Below are 22,224 nucleotides of genomic sequence, written 5' to 3'. Positions count from 1 at the left end.
AAGAAGGGACTGATCGTGAGACTTAGCTGGATTTTGATACTGACCTTATCAGTGCCTGCTAAAGTTAATAAAAAGAGCTGCCTACACCATGCAATGGTTTTTATAGGTAGAGACTAAATGACGGTCCTGGCTAGTTTTCCCCTTCACCAGTTTATTATAAAAATTGCTAATTACAAATGTCTTTGATTACAAAGAGTGAAATAGTGTTTATCTCGTTGTTGACCAGATGAGAGGAAATAGGTGTTTTGCACGGTGCTCCTTCCCTCAAAGCAGTCTCCAACGCATCTGCAGGTTCTGGCGAGTCTTGCAGGAAAGCCCCTTCAGCTCAAGACAGCTTCGCGAGGCTTGGTTGTAGTGAGGATCCCTAGTCCAATTCGACCGCGGGTTAAGGAAAGGTGTAACCCTAATCCAATTCGACCTCAGGGCAGGTGTTGGTTAGTTGATCAGTTGGTCGATTGATGCCAGGTCCCTCGGTGGTTGTGCTTTCATTTGCCCTCTTCGGGTCCTTTCATGAGGTCCGTCTTCTTTCGGCTTCCCTCGGTGTCTTTCGTATCGGCTTCTCGTCTGCTACAATGTTTATAATCAATAACACGTGTTGTATTGACATGTGCTTCTGTTGTGATGTGGCGTTCCTTACAATATACTAACACTGGATAAAGATGCAGGATCTGAATACTTGTAATAGATTTTTGATAATTTTGTCATTTTTTTACATTTCATATTCTTTCCAATATCTAAATACGTTAGCTGCAATTGCAGGAGATACTGCATTCGAAGAAGAATGCCGTTTTACTGTCAGTCACTTTCGGGGTTGCAAAAGGAGGTGGATGGGGTCCTGGTGTACGTGAACTAATAAATTCTCGAGGAACATTAATATTTTCCAATAACGTTTTGAATCCTGCTGGTTGTGTTGAATATTTCCGTGTACGAACAACATCATTCACTAAATCGATAATATTGGAACCGGGAATGATATTTCCATTGATAGCCACTGCACCTGTTTGATCCCACGATATTTTCTGTGAATTAATGAGTTGTTTAAGTAATAAATCCATTTTTCTTCGAAGCGTTTTCGGTACTGATTATAATATATCGGGTGCAAGAGTTAAAATATCCCTATCTGTACGACTACTTGCATTTTCTGAGCCAAGAATTGGTAAGGCAATAGGATTTTCCGATGTGGGACCCGATTTATAATGTAAATATTGATGTAATACTTGTTGATACAATTTCAATTTTTGTTCTCTACTCAAATTTGTACGTTGTAAGATTTCGCTCATATCTTTATCTAGTCTTGATTGATGTGCTTCATGCGTCTTTAAATTAGATTGTGTTCTATGAAGTGCGTTTTCCGGAACTAATAGCATTTTACGTAATTCCGACATGTTATCTTCCAAAAATTGTTGAGGCTAAAGCACCAACAAGTGGCCCGAGAATTAATGGAAGTAATGCACCACCTTTCTGTAGTAATAATTTCTTTTTCTTTTTAAGAGAAAGTTTTGGCGAAAGAGCTTTTAAGATCTTCTTATGTCTACGGAGCCTTTGCTTATAAATTAATGATATTGGGATATTTCCTTTTATAGCGTTTTTCGCTACTTGCCACATGGTACGAATCAAATCACCCAGTACGTTTTGGAGAATAACATTCCGATCGGATGGCTTGCATTTCGCAAGCGTGCAGAGCGTATCATAATGATGTTTTACCTCCAAAATTTTGGTGCCAACTCAACAAAAAATGGTGTGCCCACGTTTTTAACACTACTGTACACATGCATTATTTCTCCCGGAAATATATTCGTTCTTAGTAGTAGGGCATCATGTGTTTGTTGTGTAAGATCAAACAATAAATACGTGTGAGGTTTCAGTGTAATTTCCTCGAAGACATGAACGAGTTGTTTGCTTTTACGAATCATAATTTGTTTCGCTAAATATTCAATTTGTAACTTATCGCGTGGATTCTTAAATACTACCATATAATGTGCATTTACACTAATATCTCGAGCATGCCGGCTTATTGGAAATAAATTTTGAACAATAAATATTACGGTTAATTTCTTATGGTGAGTGTACTTTGTAAATAATTTGGCCACACAAACATTTGTTTCTGACATTAAATCATATAATATGAGTAAATCATTCTCATATTTGAATGAAGAAATATGTCGTTAAAGAAATTTCTTGACACAATACAATTTGCAGTGTTGCAATTTTATTCATTTTATGGCGAAATCTAGCTATTTTTATACGCTGATTAGCTAATAAATATGTGATTTAACTATTAGCAGTGATGTAACTTGTGGTGGTCAGGGGACAACTGCCCTCCCGTTTAAGATGTTCGTCAGGAAGAGGTATTAATCAAGACCATGACACGATAAGAGCATAAACGTATAAATGAAACATGGAATAGGTTCATCCCATTAAAAAAAACACGAACACATACACAAGAACGAAATCAAGATGTGATCTAGTCACATCTCAGTAAAATGTCTACTACTAGGAGCTTTCCTTACCATTTCCAAAAGAACTAAAAATAATTTATAATGTGCTGCTGCTGTCCCATGATCCGAACAAAATAGAGTCTCATAAGATGGAGCATAAATGCGATTTGGGTTTTGTCCAGTTATCAATTTCGGGGAAGAAACCTGAAGCACTAAGAGAAGTGCCATATTGATCACCTACAGCCACAGCATTTTGGGGGATTTTAGGACTTCAGGATGATTTACTCCCTATCATGTCTGGATAAAAGAGTCTGAGCCTTACTTCACTAAAACTCCAACTAGGACCTAGAAGTAATAAAAATGTTTATTACGGTTTTAAATTTCAGAGGAGCCTAAATTTTATATTTTATACTTTAATAGGAGGACCCAACTTTATTTTTTTCTAACGGGGTCCAATTATTAATGTCTACTCTCCCAGGAAAGGTTTTAAATTAGTGTGCACTCTAGTAGCTATAATTTTAAAAAATCCTGAGTCTGTAAATGTCAAATTCTAGCCATTTCTCCATAGCGGTAGTTGGATATCTTTTTAAATCAAATTTTATTTTGAAAAACTATGAACTGAAAATATGTGTAGCTTCTACTTTTTGTAGTTCTAAGCAGTAATAGTAATAATGACATACCGTATTGCATAACTATGTATCTCACTTGCATAACTATGTTAATCTCAGGCAAATCGTCTATTTGGAAACTCTTCTCTTCCCAGAGTTAGCTTTAATGCATTGTTAGTGTAGCTATGATTAGTTGCGAGTATGTTTTCGGCTTGGACTTTATACCTTTAATGAAGTACTGAAATAATAATGCTACCAAAATATAGTCTGTATTACTCCATTAGTTGGACGTAAACAAAATAATTCAAGAGTTTTTAGTATTTTTCGTCAACGATTGACCGAAAAACACGTTAAATATTTTAAGTATGAATGATAAAATTGTTGATTTCAAATTATTAGGATTAACAATATAGTATAATTTAAGTTATTTCACTAAAGCTATGACACGTTTTACTTACTTTATTGCTAAATTCTGTTAGTTATTAATTTAGCTGCTCTTTTAGAGGAGTTTTCCATTTTTTTAGCTAGATTTTGTTTGTCGTTTACTTAATTTCTGAAGGCACTGTTGGCAACAGTGACTATTTGCTATAATCTGAACATTTATTCAGTTCTCTTCTTTACAGCCTATTACTCTATTTTCAGCTTATAAGTCACTAGTATTATTCGTTTCATGCAGATTAAGAACATGGGGATGACTTTATAAAATTATTCTCCTCACAAATGATGTTCTAGAGCGTTATTATCTTGAGTAATTCGAAAATAAGAGCGTACAGATTGATAATACGTGTGAGTAGAGCAGGGTAGATTAGCTTAGGTTAACTCTTGTACATTATATTTAGAAGCCTTTAACGCCCAATGTCATCTGCAAGTGACACTACTTTAAAGGCATCTTCTTCCTTGTACTACACGCCGACTTTGAAACTTTTTTGTGTGTGGTCATGCAACATACATAGGTAAGTAGCTGGTGCTACTGTGGTTCACTAGAACCCTTTTGTGGGCAATTTGTGAACAAAAAGACGCCTTTAAGGTAGTGTCCCCTGGAGGGGACGCTGGGCGTTAACGGGTTGTGATTCTTGCAGTAATATAATTGGTATAATACTTGTAATGGTTTCATACCAGTAACTTTATACTTGTAAACATAAAAGACAGTATTTCTACATTTTGCTGAAATATTCCAACGGTGAAAATCAATATGCTACACAATCGTTTTTCGTGCCCACTCACTCAATTTAACCGTACTATAGCACTTGCAATGGATGCACACTAGTAACTACATTTTTAATCATAAAACACAGCTTCCCTGCTTTGTGCATACATATTCCGCCGGAAATTAATATAGTATGTTACACACTTCTCTTTCATATGTATTCAATCCTTTTAACGGTAAATTTTCCAAAGACTAACATCCATATCTTTTTGGCGACCAATAACAATCCTTTGGAAATACGCAGAATAGATAGATAATCTTTAGATTAAACCGAAGTTTTCCAAAACCAAATTTCTGATCCTTAACGTACTCCTGCCAATCACTTGAAGATAAAATCTCAAATTGGGACGGCTCATGGAAGAACAAGAGTAAACACAGATGAATAAAAATAAAGGCTTTTACGCATCTAAAATACGTTATCGCGCATTCACACTATTCGTTATAGTATAGCAGAAATAGACAGTAATTATCCAATTAAATACATATTTCCTAATATTTTAAATTGCTATCCATCTGATCACTTTAAGCTGATAAAGCTCCGATTCACTATTATTCACGAAAAGTAATCTAAATCGCATTGTGTGGTTTACTTAAAGTTTTTAGAACATTTTCACAAATGCATTCGTATCTTTACTTGTTAGGAAGCAAGCGACAACATTACATTGCACGTCTTGTCCTTGAAGTAATATTTTGTTCTTTATCAACTTCAGGTGGTCGCAGAATCTGAATCTGTGATAAAAGCAGAAAATATTACTACTACTACCACTACTACTACTATTATTATTATTATTATTACTAATACTGCTACTACTGCTGCTGCTGCTGCTACTACTACTACTACTACTACTACTACTACTACTACTACTACTACTACTACTACTAATAATAATAATAATAATAATAATAATAATAATAATAATAATAATAAAGATCTTAAAAGCAGAAAATAATTCATTACAATAAAATCTGAGGTCTATAGACCAAGCTAAACCAAAGAATGCCTCACAAAATTATCATTGATATCAATTTTATTAATTTGCTTCGTTTCGCACAGGCTCATCTTTTATATGTAATAGTAACGAATTATTTTCGGTATTTAAGCGCTTTATTATTATTATTATTATTATTATTATTATTATTATTATTATTATTATTATTATTATTATTATTAAAATTATTATTACAGCTTCTTTGGGCTTTCATTACTTTTTTACTTGTTAGCACTTTTCTTAAAGTCATTTTTTTAAATAATTTATTTTTTGGCTTTTAGTGCGGTTTTGCACTAGATTATTTTTCTTTAAATATATTTAATTCTTCCACTTTTTTGTTACCCAGTAGTTTAAAATTTATTTATTTACTTATTCACTAAGTTTCATTCAGCACAAGGCCATTTGTCTGACGAAATAAAATGAAATCTTTGAGTTCAAAGTTGTACATTTATGTCTATTTAGACTAAGGGAGACGATGATTAAAGCAAGTGAATTATGATAGAACAATTGGTGAAATGAGAAAGTTGGAGGAAACGGAAATACTCGAGAAAACCCACGAGCATGATGTTATCCTCACTTGGCCGGGAATCGAATCAGGGACCCCACGCACCAGAGGTAAGTACTTCACCACTGAGCTACCGTGCCCGCTTCCCAGTAGCCTGATTAGATACATACGAATACTAAACTGAGGGTAGGACGCTAACTTCCTATAAAGTGGATCAGCCTATGAAACATTTGGGACCATATATATAAAGGTCTACCTACGCATTTTAGAATTATAAGTAAACAGGCATACGATATTAACATTGCTACTCATTAAAGAGTTTCATATCTAGCTCTAAACATTATTGTTAGGTCCTTATGAAGTTCAGAAAATCATGCCCAGGCGTAGATAGATTATTATGTTTCCTCACTGATTTGCAAGTTTCTTGTTTCTTTCTTGCCGTGGGTTGTTGATAGCCATCCACGTGTGTTGACAGCGTCTGGTACCGCTAATTCTGCCACATTATGCCATAAAGCCGGGAAATAGGTGTTTATTCTTATGACACGGCAATATTACGGCCGTGGGATGTCTACACTTGGTGCTAATGTATCGTTGTTGTTTCAGATCGATACACTCCTACCCAGCCTACCTATTAGCATTCCAATAAAAAATCCACAACTGCTTCAAATACTAATTTTTCACTTTTCGTAAAAGAAATTTACTCCACCTTCATATGTTTCTGGTATTAGTAAGGATAAAGTTCAAACCGTGCCCCACGGTCTATATCTCAGAAATACGTGCAGGTCTTCCCTGGGTAGGAGTTTAATTTCGTTCACACTTATAGTTCAAATGTTCTGACGGTCCAAAATTCGGGTTGCGCGATTTTGTGAACACCCTGTAGTTCCGAGGATTATTGTTAGATCGTTATGAATTTTACATGAGATCAAAGGAAAGAGTGTTCTTTCTATTAAGAAAAGAATTATCAAAATAAGTTCACCTTTATCGATATTGTGTTTATGATCGCACAATAAATTAATGATTCACATTGTCAGCCATCGAGGAATTTCATAATCTACCTACGAAGATTATGGTTAGATTAGATCATTATGAAATTTACATGGGATCACAAAGAAGGAATACTCTTTCAAACAAAGAAAAGAATCATCATCAAAATCTATAAATCTTTGTCAAATTTGCACATGAATATAAACACCATATATATATATTTGTATATCTTTTGGATCCTTGTCTGGAGACACGAATTGCACTATGTGGTAACGTTGCAAATAAAGAACCATAGAGTACAGCTACTAATCTGTTAAATAGTTACATCGATTCTTTCCAGACGGTAGCTAAAGTTGATATAGATTGACACTGGCATCACTTATTACTGTAGCGATCGATGTAACTGCTTGATGTATTATGGTCCCAAGTTAATCTGTGACGAACTCCTACCCAGGGAAATTTTCTGAAATTTTGATTCCCCGTAGCGGCTGAAGGAGCCTCGGAAGGTACTCCATCATATAAATTTTTCGATTTATTTTGGCCTGTAGAATAATGCTCTGTAGTCCGTGGGCTCCATTTTTAGAACGCCCGATACATTTAAACGGGTCAGTCGAATTGATAACCTTCGCTTTTCTTCAATTTGGCTAATAAGAATAGGGGATTTCCATTTGAAATTTTTAGTTCCCCCTGCCTGACCAATTTAGAAAGTGAGAGGTATTGTCTTTTTAGGATAGTTGAATAGATCTTTTAGGAATATTGGACACGTGTTTCCTGGTTTTTAAATTTTAAGTGTATCTCGAGATATTCCACTATGCCAATTTTTTGTTACACTTTTTTGTTGATATATTATAATATAGTAAAAAATAATGAATGCTGGTGTTTATATGCGAGTTTGTAGAAACGAGTGAGTTACCATTATTTTAGTAACGATTACAATCACTTCACACTTCTCCAATTCCATCCAACCAACAGAAGTAATTCTTAAGTTCCCAGGGAAACACATGACTGCTTCATGAACATTGATTAGTTTTTAGGAGTGTTATCGTTAACAAGCATCCATACCATCAAATGAATGCATCTTTTACGCTTAGTCTAATTTCAATCCCAGACAACAACAATAAATTTAAGTAAAGTAAAAAAAAAACACACACACAATGTATCCTAGAAATCGTAATTCTTTAAATGATTTTTTGCGAAATATATTCTTACTTATGAAATATATATATATATATATATATATATATATATATATATATATTCGTTAACGCGTTATCGAATTGATTCCATTAACTTGTTCGCTGCCACTTGATCATATGGCGTCATTCATATCTATTGTTGCGTGCCATTGACGCCATTTAGCGTCAAGAGGTAGTTTTCATCGTAGGCATTCCCTGTAAAGTGGTACGAAGGTATAGAACTTTTATACTCTGGTGTAGAGGTCTACAAGGACTCGGTCCAACGAAGCATAGATCACTTCGGGCTCGGCCCGTAAATTTTTAAATATATAATCATATTTCTCGGACTTTATCGGGTCTAACTTTGTAAATATACTGTACAACAATATTTATAGGACCATTCTTCCTGAAGAATTTTTAAAGTACATCTAAATTATTAACTTGAGACGCCCACACTAAAAATCTGATTATCATTTTGCAATTGAGAGTAAAGCTAACTGTGTACTACTGGAGAGAAAAACTAAAAGTAACAGAAATAAACATATTTAGCTTATCTGTGAGTGAAAGTTTGAGCAGTCGGAGTGTAGATTCCATTCTTTTTCTTCACATCAATCGACAATGACAACTTTGAGGACTATCAGAGTGAGTTCAGTACACATCCGTTTGCATAAGAATTTGCACACATTGACACTTTGTTTCAAATGTTTGGAGTATTAATTTCAAGTTGGACATTTCATGAGAATCTTTATAAATCAAATGAAATATTTAGTTTGACGTTCCATGTTTCTGCACCGAGTCTAAGGGAGACGGAATTTATATAAATGACCATCTTCTTTAGAGAATTCATATAGTTAGTAAGTGCAGTTGATAAGCTTTTTTTCGTTACAATTTTGCCTTAATTATTAAGTTTCTGTAATTCGGGCTTATTTCGGTCTCATTTGATTATCACACGAGCTCGGGTCGGGCTCGGGCTTAAAGGATAAAGCATATTTCGGACTTGGGTCGGGCCTTACATTATAAATTAACGGGCCGGGCTAAAAATTCCGGCCCATGCAGATCTCTACTCTGGTGGCGAACAGTGTTAGTCTATCATTTTCTGAAGTGTGCTTGGTTTCCGCTAGATGTAGCTAGTTTGTTGCAAAAGGCTGAATGTTGCAAAAGTGTAGGTGAATAGAGGATAAATGTAGGTTCTGTAACACCCCCCTACCCCGCTGACTGACCATAGCACACTAGTGACATTGCAGAATACGCCACTTTCCCTCTACAACTCACTGACCAAAGCACACCCGTCACTGACAGCAGTACTTTAGTTAAGTTATACACTAGTGACATTGCAGCGTGTAACCAGATTTTTCCAGAAATAACCAGATTTAGTGACTTTTTTGTAACTAGACTTAGCAACTTTTCAGAAAATAACCAGATTTAGTGACTTTTTGTAACTAGATTTAGTAGCTTTTCAAAAAATAACCAGATTTAGTGACTTTTTGTAACTAGATTTAGTAACTTTTCAGAGAATCAACATTGTCTCTACTTGCCTATCCTATTTTGAGAAAGTGTCTTTATAATTCCTCTTTATGATGTCCATTGTTCAGCTACTGAAAAATATTTTTAAGAGAGTCTACGTATAATGCTCTACGCACAGGCTTTATGGTATCCATAAAACCTTATATCTAAGAACTATAACTAACTTATGTCTAAGAACTACAACTAACATGTCTAACATATCTAAGAACTACAACTAACTTATATCTACTTGTCTTCTATCCCATAATGTCCCCAAGCTAAACCATTTATACCATCCTTTAGTATATATCTTTTATCATCACTTGGACCTAACGCTAACTTATTAACAACTATAGTATATATATCATGCTTATGACTACGAATGAGGTTTGTATCTTTATATGTTTTTATATTCTGGAATAGGGTTTTCTTATAATAATCAAACTTTAACTCTTTCGCTACTACACATTTAATTATTCCTTTCGCTTCTTTCTCTTCTTTTTTCTATTCTAAAGGCATACATCAGATCGTAATCCAATAAATTCAGTCATTATTTTATCATTGTTTTCATCTTTCATTTTACCTAGTACCTTTTTTCTATATTAGTGGTATTCCATATTTATTGTCCTTTTCGTATTCACTTGTATCAAATAAATCAACCATTTATTTTAAGTCTTTGTAGAAGTCCTGGGTTTCTATCTCATATATAAAACTATTAGTATCCATGTAACATAAATCTATATTGATTCCATATTTCGGTTTCAGTGTTGTAATGGAAATCGTACATTAATAGTTTTCATAAATTTAATACAATCATTTCAACATATATTGGTTTATTGAATGTTAATTTCTCTTTCTTCATATGTATCGCACACAAATCTTCAGTAAATATTATTCTGTAATCAAACTTCGGTTTCGCTATTAATTTCTCTACCTTCTCCGGATCACATTCCAAGGTAATACATGGTCCCTTTCTAATATTTTCCATTGTTTTCCTGAATACGCTATTATTCATTAATTTGTAAAAGTCCTTCTCGAAATCATTCTTAGCTTTCTTTCTGATATCAGTATTGAAATCTATATATTTCTTTAACCAATTTGATGGTTTGAACTCTAATACTCTGTGAACTTTCTTTAATCTCATCGCAAGTGACATATACAGTTTTAAATTTCAATAGTGAATAACGTATCTTTCTTTGTTATAAAATTTGGTTAATAATTTTGATTGTTTTGATCCTGGTGGGCACCTGTTTTCTGGAGCTAATGGTAGATCTGAGTGCTTATTATGTAGATACCTTGGATATTCTAAATCAACTATTATATAGCCTACCTCAGAATCATCTGGAATATTCGTTATGTATATGTAAGGTTTAACCCATTTAAAGTTTTTATAGGGCATTTTTGACTGATTGACCAACCATATACATTATTTGCGTCTAAATATGCTAGATACTTTGAACATTCATTCTTGTTATAGCTTTCCATATATTTGTTGTTTGCTTTTACATATCTTTTATTACATTGCTAGATTCCAGCTCTTATACCCTTCTCTATCATTAATATCTTATAATAATCCATCAACATTTCTAGATTAATTTTTGTCATCTTTAACATTGAATCCCACGATAAGCCAGGAGCAGTGAAATACCAAGCAGGATCTAAATCATAAGCTGTTATACACACATCTGTAAAGTTCTCAAACACGTCTACTAATATTAACATATGCGTTTTGTTATAAAGTTAGGTATATTCTGCAAGGTTTTTAATATCGAATAATTCTCAAACCTTTTTCGCATGTTCATACTCTTGATCAGTTATATGAGTTTGGGTAAGCTTATTAAAAAACATTTGTTTTGGTGGTAGTTCTGTTTCTTCTAGTCTTTCAATTGTGTCAATATAATCATACGGATACACACCTTTTAGAATTACGAAATCTAATAGATCATTGGGAAAGTATTTCTCTATATTGTTCTTTTGTAAGGTTATTCGCTAATTCTGCTAAACCTTTTGACATAAATCTAAGTAAACGTAGAAATCGCAAATGGATCCCATTCTTTTCATCAACCTATTTCGAGTATGTAATATATTTCTCGTCATTATTTGCAATTAGTTTTATCTTATTCGTATCGTAAGCAAGCTCTTTAACAAATAGATGAGTATCATAACCACTTAAGTTTTGAATAAATATTGGAATAAAATTAGGATTCCTATAGCTCAAATTATAATAGCTGTGAGCTGCACCTCTAAACTTTCCAGTTAAAATATCATGATCTCTTACCTTTGCTTTATTTTTATTTATCTTATGCAAACATTTTCTTAACTCATATTTTCACTCTTCTATTTTGTCGCTGATATCATCTTTATCTTTGTAGAGTAGTATCTTCTTTTTGAATGTATTTATTTGCTTCTCAACTGCTGGTGGTAAATCACTTAAATTTCCCTCACATGTATGACAAGTATCTGAGCTGTTATATATTTCTTCTTCCTCTTCAGTTAGAATATCCATTTCAACTCTTTGATTGCGTATCTTCTTTATTCCTATTGCTTCTTTTTGCAACATTTTAACAAATACTTTCGCAACATCTAGATCAATATATTGACAGGGCTTTTATAATCACCATTTGAGTACTTAATATATTAACAGAAACTCATTGGAATATGCTTTTGGTATTTTACTGTTTTAGAACAATTACGTTTTATTTCCATTTTACATAATAAACATTTGAAATCAGCATATATTGCAAATGACACTCTTAAAGATCGATTATAGTTTTGAAATTTTATTTGATTGTCATACGGTTTTGGAAGTTCTATCCTAACAGCCTCATGTTCTTTTCAATATAGCTCATGTTGTAACTGCTCCACATTTCTAAAAATTTTTGTTAAACAAATATCGCAGAAGTACAATTTCTCTTCATCTTTTGTTACTTGACTTCTTATTATTCTTGATAAGTCTTTTATCTGGCAATAATGATTTGCTTCATTTTTATATACAATAGATTAACGTGCCTTTCTTGCTTATATTTTGTGATTTGAACTGAATACATTTATAATTTCGTATCATAACTATAAACGATAATTGACATGTTACTTCTCTTTTCGAACTTTACTATGTCATTTAATTGTACGGGGAATTCAATCCCATCACAATACTTATGTTCTAATTCTTTAACAAGTTGTATATAGTTGGAAGGTTTTTGAGGATTTGATTCACGGTCTATAGGTTTTAAGTAACTTGCCACTCCTTTCATGCCGTTAATTGGTTTAGGAAGTTCAATATAGGAAGAAGCTCTTAATGGTACATATTTGTTTAATCTGATTTCTAAATGTTTAATTTGGTGCAATGTCCATTCTGATCCTCTACCTTGAAATTCATCCATTTTTCTTCGAAGTTTTTCTTAGCATTATAGATGTATTCATCTGTCAGTTTCTCTCATTTGACGTTTTAAAATTAAATTCTTGTACTTCTTTTTCTTTGATATAGTCACAAATGAAAACAAGATTAACTTTAACAGAATGGAACATTAGCTCTTCTTTGATTTTGTTAATAACAATTCTTCCACTTACATCTAAAAATTTTGTTGGGTCTTTATATGCACCTATGTTATCAACTTTAATGGTCTGCAATCCCTTCTTTAATGCTGCCTCTGCTGTTTCTACTTTAATAGGTATGCATTCTGGTTTAGTTTCTTCAGTTACTTCTTCTTCAAATGGAGACAGTCTTAAAGCTTCCTTTCTATCTAGTCTTGTAGGTTTCTGTTCGCCAAAGAAGTCTTCCTATAATAGAAATATTTGGGCTAACTTCAATCTGTTTTGTTTGTCTTCATATTCATACCTATTAATACAATCAATAAGTTCTGCTTTCCTTAATCGGGAATAGCCTCTTATCCCTTTCTGTTTACATATAATCCTTAACTACTACACTATGTTTAACTAAAGACTTCATCTTCTTGTTTTGTCCTTGCAAATTTTTATTTGATTTCACTTTTGTTATATCGCTACCATTAATACGAACAATAAGTTCTGCTTTACTCAGTCGGGAATTTTCTTTACATATAATTTTTAACTCTAATACAGTATGTTTAACTAAAGACTTTGTAGCGATATCTTTGTATTTTCAGCGTAATTCTAAATATCCTTTGTTATACTTCTGGGCAATGTGTAATTTTAAAGTATGTACTAATTAGTGTGAAGGAGAAGAAGAAGAAGAAACTACGAAAATGAGATAGAATCAAAAATTGATTCTAATATGTGGATTGGATAAGTTTTTATTCTTAGGTTGTCTTGACGTCGAATAATCAATAAATTATTCCAGAACCATCTTAAGAAAGGGATATATACACAATCTTTGAGGTGTAGTTATTTTAGTAATTTTGTGCCAAAATAAAAAGATAATGTTCAAAAGCAATAAACAAAAAGGTTCTATGTGATTATCGTTACCGTATCGTTATAAAAATTTGGTGGGCCTTCTTCGCAGGATCATTGTCGTTATAAAAATTTGGTGGTTTACCGCCAGGACCTTAGGGTATTTAGGTGAAGTTCAGTAGACAATCTCCTAAATAATAAAATTTAAGTGTACAGATTGACTTTAAGGTTACATAGTTTTGATAAAAGAAATATCTATACGGAGTATACATTATTAAGGAGTGGCACAAAAATTTTCTGAACTATCAAAATGAGTCCTACTGACGTTGGAAATGCAACAGAATCAAATGGTAATAGGGAGATGGACCTAGCTGACCTAATTAAACAGCAAATGGAACAAATGAATCAGTAGATTGGACAACTGAGACAAGATTTTAATCAAATGAAACAACTAATGGAACAACGGAAGCAACAAATGGACCGAATGGATCAACGAATGAACCAACTTGACAGTAAAATTGATCAACAAATGGGACAATTAAAGCAAGATCTTGGTGAACAGATGACAGAACTCAATAGTAAAATCGACCAGACAACTCTGCGAATTGAACAAAGTGGTCTTAAAATGGAACGAATTATACATAGATTTACTGAAATGCAAAATTCCATCGAAGTGGTAGAAACTATAGTTAATGATCACACTACCCAAATAAGTGTACTTGAACCTTCAATAGAAACTATGAAGAATACAGATCCTAAATTTGCATCGACGAAGAAATGTGACGCCATTGATTTAAATGTGTGGACGAAATTTGCTGAGTGTTCGCAAAAACATACTGCAGTATTGGTTGGATCAGATTATCCTGACTTCTTTCTTCGTTCGAATGTTTTTGATTGTCTTACTGATGCTACGTATAATGAAGATTTTGGTATGTATCAATGTTCGAAAAGCTATGATCATTTTCGTCTCGTGAACGCTATTGACTGCTTGTATTCACGATATATATTCAACATGATATTAATTCTGACGATGAAGTAATTATAATGAAACCGTTTAATGATACGTACACGACAGTAGCTCATGTAGCAGGAAGAAAATTGGTTCCAGCATTCGTGAAATTCCGAAAGAGAACATGTGTTCCCAGCAATGCTTTTAGTGATTAGTCGAGTAATTTGGAGCTGTTTAAATGTTCATTCAATGAAAAGACCAAAATGATCGTAGTGAACAATCTGATGGTGTTTTTACAGAACGTGATGCAGTGCGTTGATTTCAATCATCTAGGTATGACATTGTAAAATTTTGAAAGTCCATCAATGGTGCAATACAGTAGTAACCTGAACCAAACAAACCTTAATCGAAACAAATTTGAAACATCCCTGTGAGATTAAAATGTGATCCCAATGTAAAAGGTGATGTTAACTTCATGTGTACCGGCAATGTAACCGAACCTAATTACAGAGGAAACAGAAACAGTGGTAGGACAGACTACCGTGGATATTTTGTAAAGAATAGGTACAGATCTGTTAGGAGATACATTTCGCCACCAGTAAAACGAAAGAGAACACCAACCTAATTTTACCCGTAAGAGAATCGAACCTAACCTCAGTAGTAACAGTAATAGTGATCGTGTAATTGAATCTAATCCAAATGTAGTAGGATTACTTACATTTAGAAAGCATGTAAACATTAGATCTAATTTCCCTCGAATTGAACTTCGTAAAAATCTCATAGATGGCAAAAATTCTCAAAGTAAGAAACAAAGAATTTTAGAAGTAAATAACGCGAAATACTATATTCCTGTTTGTGACTTACAATACAACATGAACGAATTCATTAGTCATGTGACCTAAGCTAAAGTTACGCCTCCAAGAAAACCATATTCAATTAATTTTGTGTTATTCTTTATTGTAAGTGACGTTATGATCCCGTTTATCGTTCATATTTTTATTTAATTTCTGTACATTCATGATTATGGTAGGATCTTGTATTTTTTATCAGAATGTAACTAATTTTTGTTCTCAGAGTGTATAGTTATATGAATTGTAATTTTCACATATACGAGGAGCATTCGAAAACTCGAATGATTAATATGTATTGTTTAACGGTCCACGATTCTTTTCTTTTATTTTATAAATTCAATGAAAGAAAGTCCTATATTTCGGGTGACATATGTAACGATATCTTTGTATTTTGAGCGTAATTCTAAATATCTTTTATTATACTTCTGGGCAATATGTAATTTTAAAATATGTACTAACTGATGAAGAAGAAGAACAAGGAAGTTCCAAAAAGAGGTAGAATCAAAAATTGATTCTAATATGTAGATTTGATGAGTTTTTATTCTTAGGTTACAATGACGACGAATAATCAATAAATTATTATTCCAGAACCATATTAGGAAAGGGATATACACACAATCTTTTGAGGTGTAATTATTTTAGTGATTATGTGCCAAAATAAAAAGGTAATATTCAAAAGCAATAAACAAAAAGGTTCTATGTGATTATCGTTACCTTATCGTTATAAAAATTTGGTGGACCTTCCTCTCAAGATCATTTATCGTTATAACTTCATCTTCTGTTTTGTCCTTGCAAATTTTGATTTGATTTCATTTATTTTCTTAACAGTACTCGTCTTATTTATTATAGAGCGGCTTGTATGAGATACATAAAAGCCATACACAATTACATTCTAAACTATATACCTAAGAATTTACCTCATCATGACTCTGTACAGATTCCTTTTCTTTATCACTATCCCAATTTCATTCTAGTTCTGCATTCTCTTTTTCCTTTAACTCTATTTCTTTTAGCAACATCTCCTTTTCTTTTAATAGTACTTGTCTTTCTATTAGCGCTGCTAGAAGTTTCAGGTCTTCATGAAGAAGTTTAAGTTGATTATTTATTAAATCGCAATTCATATTCATTATTTATTATATAGAAAATCTTTAAAAATGAAATAAACTATAATTGTTTACATGAAATCGAACATGTCACTTGCTAAACAAGTATTATCTCTTACAGCTGTACTCAATCGTGTGTGTTATTACTTAGATGATGATGTAGATGATGATCTTTTAATGAATGTGGAGTTGATACAGATTGTGTTTATTGTAACCAAGATGAATATGATCATCTACATGATGATGAAAGAGTTAATCCTGATTTGATTAATTTCTGTGTTGCTATTGGCATGTTAGATAATTTATTTAAAAAGGCTGTTAAGGAAGGTAACGAATGCCTTATACAAAATATTACTCAGGAGTATATTATGAACTTGTCAGATAAAACATTAGATACACTAATAGGTAAGCAATGGTCTTATATGCGTTTTAGTGAAAATGTTACAGAAGATTTAATACGTAAATACAAGAATAAGATCAATTGAGAAGACTTAACATATAATGACTTATCTGAAAATTTCGTAAAAGAGTTTGCAGATAGAGTTAACTGGTTGACTGTAACATGTAATGACTTATAAGAAGATTTCATGAGAGAGTTTGCTGATAAGGTTGATTGGAAGGTTATATCGAACAAAAAAGTATCAGATGATCTTATTAGAGAGTTTGCTGATAAAGTTAATTGGGATGATATATCATGGTTTCAAACTTTATCTGAGAACTTTATTAGAGAGTTTGCTGATAGAGTATGTTAGATAGGGATTTCAACGAGACAGCATTTATGAAAAGCTTTTGTTTTAGAATTTAAAGGTAAGATTCCTAACGAGCTTCTATTTCTATATAGTCACTATTTGGATCAGAGTGTACCTGATGATTCGAAACCTCCAGAACCTCTTTTGCTTTCTTTATCAAATTCTGTAACTACTTGAATTGGTAATGATTCATGTTTTATTAAAACGAACTGTGCAATCCTCTGAAATCCTTGAAGAACAGTTTCACCATAAGGAAGGAAGTTAAAATATCTAAACATCGCGTTAACTCCAACTAGTTCACAGATAGACCATATTAGCGATGTTCTTTTCTTAATTACGACCATAACTTCTCCGTGACATCTACTGTCTATAACACCTGCACATACATCTATATCTTCTTTTAAACTCAAACTTGATCTAGAAGAGATTTTCCCAAAGTGTCCTTTTGGTATGTCTATCTTAACTCCAGTTTTAAGTAGATGGGTATGCCCGGGTTTTATTGTCACAGTCTCGGAAGAATAGAGATGATAGCCAGTAGAGTCTTTTACCATAACTCTAGGGACTACACTATTTGCATTTAAATACAACTTTGAGAGACATGATACAGTATTCACTTTGATGAGATAATTCGTAAACGATTTCATTTTTGAAGGAAATAGTTGTATTTCATTTTTATGGGTCTCACTCTTGGTTTTCTGATGTTAGAAATATATGCTACTACAGAATCTTAGAAACTTTTTATGAGTAATAATCATAAAAGACAAAACATACTAAACTTAAACTACTACATTATCTATATCTATCCAACTATTATGCGAATGATCAAACCCTAACCATTTGACATATACTTTATTACCTTTCTTACGCAATACTTCTTCAACGAGGTACTCATCTTTATACTTAATTCTTAATAGTTCTTGCTCATAGAACCTTCCTTGTACATCCTTGTTATCTGAATCTTTATTCTGTATGTTGGTGGATTGGATGGAATTACCTCTTTAATAACAAATACTTCTGTTGACCAGTTAGGAGTATATCCTTTCTCAAACAAATCTTTAGATTTATTTATACGAACGTAATCATTAATTTTATATTTAGGTTTAACACGCTTATATTCTTTCCTATATACTTTCTTTAATATTATTTGTTCATTCTTTTTATTAACTTCTACAGGCTTCATACCAATTGTTCTATGTACTTTATTATTGTACTCGCTAATCCTGGTAATATCTCTATCCATTTATAATTTCCTTGCGTAGTAAACTTCTTCCACATGTTTTCCTTAAGAGTTCTGTTAAAGCGTTCTACGATAGAAGCCCTTTTACCACTATAAGTTGAGTAATGATTGGTATTATATTCCTTCATCAACTCTTTAAAAAGTCTTTGTTACAAAATTCTTTACCTTGATCAGTTTGTAAGTTACTAGGTTTTCTAATTTTTAAAACTGATTGAAACGCTAGTGTAACATTCTTACCGCTCTTATCTTTAACACAAACAGCAAATGCATATTTCGAGAACACATTAATGATCGTTAGTAAATACTTATAGCCTTTGTTTAATTTGAAAACACCTTTTAGTATTCCACTATCCATTTCTACAAGATCAGCTTCTCAAAGATCATCAGGTTTGTGAATTTCTTCATAATGCTTTCTCTAACACTTTTACCTTCTTATAATCAATCTTTCTTTTTAACGAATTGAGTTTTATTACTACCACCCACAGAACAAACACCTTTCTTGATATATCTTCCATTCTTTGTTTGCTTTATTCTAATGGTACATTTCTTTGTTTCTGTTGATTTCTTACTCTTAACACAATACATTCTATTTATATATGGAAAGTCATTTAAGTTCTCTTTCTATATACAACATAACAAATAATAATTGTCCTTCTTCCATAGCGGCGTTCTCTTGTGGTTTAATCGTAATTATATTATTTTTGTTAAAGTTAAAAGGTAAATTTTTAATCCAATTTTCATCACTTAAATATATATATTTAGATGGGATTTATCAGGATATGATCCTATACGCATTTGTTTACCATTATAGAGAAATCTGTAACCATTAGATAGATTGAATATTCTGAAAATTGGATCTTCAACACCTTTACTTCTCAATCGACATAATAAATGTATAGTTTCCTTCTTCATAATGAACATATTTGCTTCTTTCTTTGATGTTTGGAAATCTTCTATGGTAACAAATTTATCTAACGCTGACTCAAGCTGATCTAATGTTACAGCATCATCATTTGCAATTGCATCACGTAAGAAACTTATTCGTCTATTTCCAATGTTTATATATTCATATCTTATCATAAAATATAATTTTGATAATTCTGGTCTTATATCTAATTCATATATCATGCAATATGTGTCTTCAAACTTCTTTCTCTCACTTTCTAATTGACTACTTATTGACTCGAGTTGTTCTAAAGTTACTGCATCTTGTTGATCAACTGTTACATTAACAAGACTTTTGTTTCTAAAAACAATCCATGTTGTATTATTTGATGTAAAAATTTTATTTAGTTGAAATCGACTCACATTAAGGGACGCATGTAAGTGCTATGATTTTTATATTTATTAAACTCCTCTTTCTTAACAAAATCATCTAAATTCTGCTCACTAATGTTAACATTATCTTTCATACTTATGACACTACCAAAGATATCTATTATTTGTTATATAGAAAACAGTAATTCCCAACCTAACTTCTCGAAACATGTTTTCAATACAATGTCAGTCTTTTTCGACTTTTTAACTCAATATCAATATCTGTATCATGTTTTCTTAATAGCCAATACAAAACATATTTCACATTTATAAAGGTGCTTCGTTTAATATAATAAAGTTCACAAAAGGAGTAACACAATTCTTCAAATTCATATTCAAGTCTATCTCTCACATGATGTAAGTTTATTGGTGTATGATCTGCAAAGTCAAAGTGTGTTAAATAAACATCATCATAATATGTTGAGTATTTATGTTTCTTTAGTATTTTTAATATATCTTGCACTGATATTTGATCTTTCGGTACATTTTTAAATTTTTCGTCTAATATTGTAAACACCTCTTTTGGTATAATTCTATCTTGTAAATCTTGTGAACGAGATAATTGTAACTTCAATCTTTTATAGTATTATACCATGGTTTTCTCATACCAGCACTATAATAAACATTTTACTTTCATCTATATAGTTGGAGCCATGATGATAAATTTTCTTTTCAAGTCTTCTAAGGTAATTATCGGTATTAACTTTTACAACTCTTCGTGTGTATATAAAAACTCATTAATAAACGCTTTCCAAACATCAATGAAATAATAAATATTGCATTTATCTTAAAAATTTTATATATTTAACACACAATATATATTAAATATTTATGAAAATCATCTGTATTAATGTCATCACACTTCTCAAAATAATCCTTAATTCTATTATGTACAATTTCCATATTTATTTTAAACAAACATTTATGAAGATTACTCATAAAAGCCATTAAAAATATATTTTTTGTTCATTTTTTATTAAATACACTACATCGCTAAAGAATATCCATCACTTAATAGTTTTAAAACCTTAACACATAAATGTCCACAAATAACAATTAAAATCTTGTATTCGATCGTCATTCTAAAATAGATTTTGATTTCCAAGATATTGTATTAACGGTTTAGGTGGTACTCCTCCATAAGAATCAAACACGTACTTAACATCTTTATCTTTCCAATAATATATCCAATGTGTGCCAATATTTTCTGATTTATCTAAATTGACTACGCAACACTCATTTTCTTTAGGTTTTCTAGGTAATTCATCACTCATAAACACTCCTCGAAAGTGCTTTACCTTTAATTCTTTCACCAATCTCCCCATGCCGAACTTGGTTAATGGTTTTAGTTTTTTAACTTTCTACCACCTTGTTCGGCTTCCATTGCTAAATTATGTCGTTTTTGTTCTTCTAGTTCTTGCTTATTCTTCTTCGCATCAATAACAGTTTTAGCTATAGCTGCTGATCCTCCTGCTAAAGAACCTAAAGCTCCAACTGCCGCGAGAATAGCTGGTATCGTAAATATAAATACATTAATGTGTTTTATAGGCGAGCTCTTAATTCTTTTCATTTGCGCAGTGGTTAGAGCTACATTCATACCTTTTCCTTCTTTTATCTTCTTAGATTTATCACTTACTTGTTTCTTTGTTAATATATGATAAACCTTTAAATCCTCAATTTCATTTTGAGGAATAAAAAACGTACAACCTTTAATAGAACATATACTTCCCATTTTTAATAGAAAATCTTTGTTTGTAAAAGTATGGTTGTTGTTGCTCCACCAAAATCAATTAAAGTATCATTCTCATCTGTTATTTTTTATTTCAAATTCATCGATCTTGTTTCTTGTTAAAGTAAAAAATAAATGATAAGCGCGTTCATATATAATACTATGTTTAAACTCAGCATTCGTTTTAAATTTCGATATTACTCCTGTTTCTCTATAAGTATGATCACCACCTTTAACGATCATGCCAGCAGCTACATTACAGTGAACATTAACTATATCAAAAGGATGAAACATTGGTAATTTATTTCAAATATATGTTTCGTTCTTTGCTAATACTGGTAAACACTCAAATCCAAGAACAGTATTTAAATTTCCTATTACAATATCACTATCGCCTGTTTCTATTTTTACTCCATTTCTTATCTGATATTCTGTTAATGTTATATTATAAATTGGAAATTTAAATAATAGTTAAGGCTCTTTAAACTGTATTGTCCACCTGGAAAAGTACTCGT

General features: G+C 32.0%; 1 protein-coding gene across 1 annotated transcript in view; it reads left to right on the top strand.

Annotated features, from left to right (window-relative positions):
• Positions 1-22,224, top strand: part of obst-E (obstructor-E) — a 320,674-nt gene that overhangs the window by 278,990 nt on the left and 19,460 nt on the right. The window lies entirely within an intron of this gene.

Source organism: Thermobia domestica, chromosome 7 (assembly GCF_964235325.1).
Source record: "Thermobia domestica chromosome 7, izTheDome1.hap1.1, whole genome shotgun sequence".
Lineage (NCBI taxonomy): Eukaryota > Metazoa > Arthropoda > Insecta > Zygentoma > Lepismatidae > Thermobia > Thermobia domestica.
Note: the sequence above shows the minus strand (reverse complement) of the source record. Positions and strands in the feature narration are given on the sequence as shown.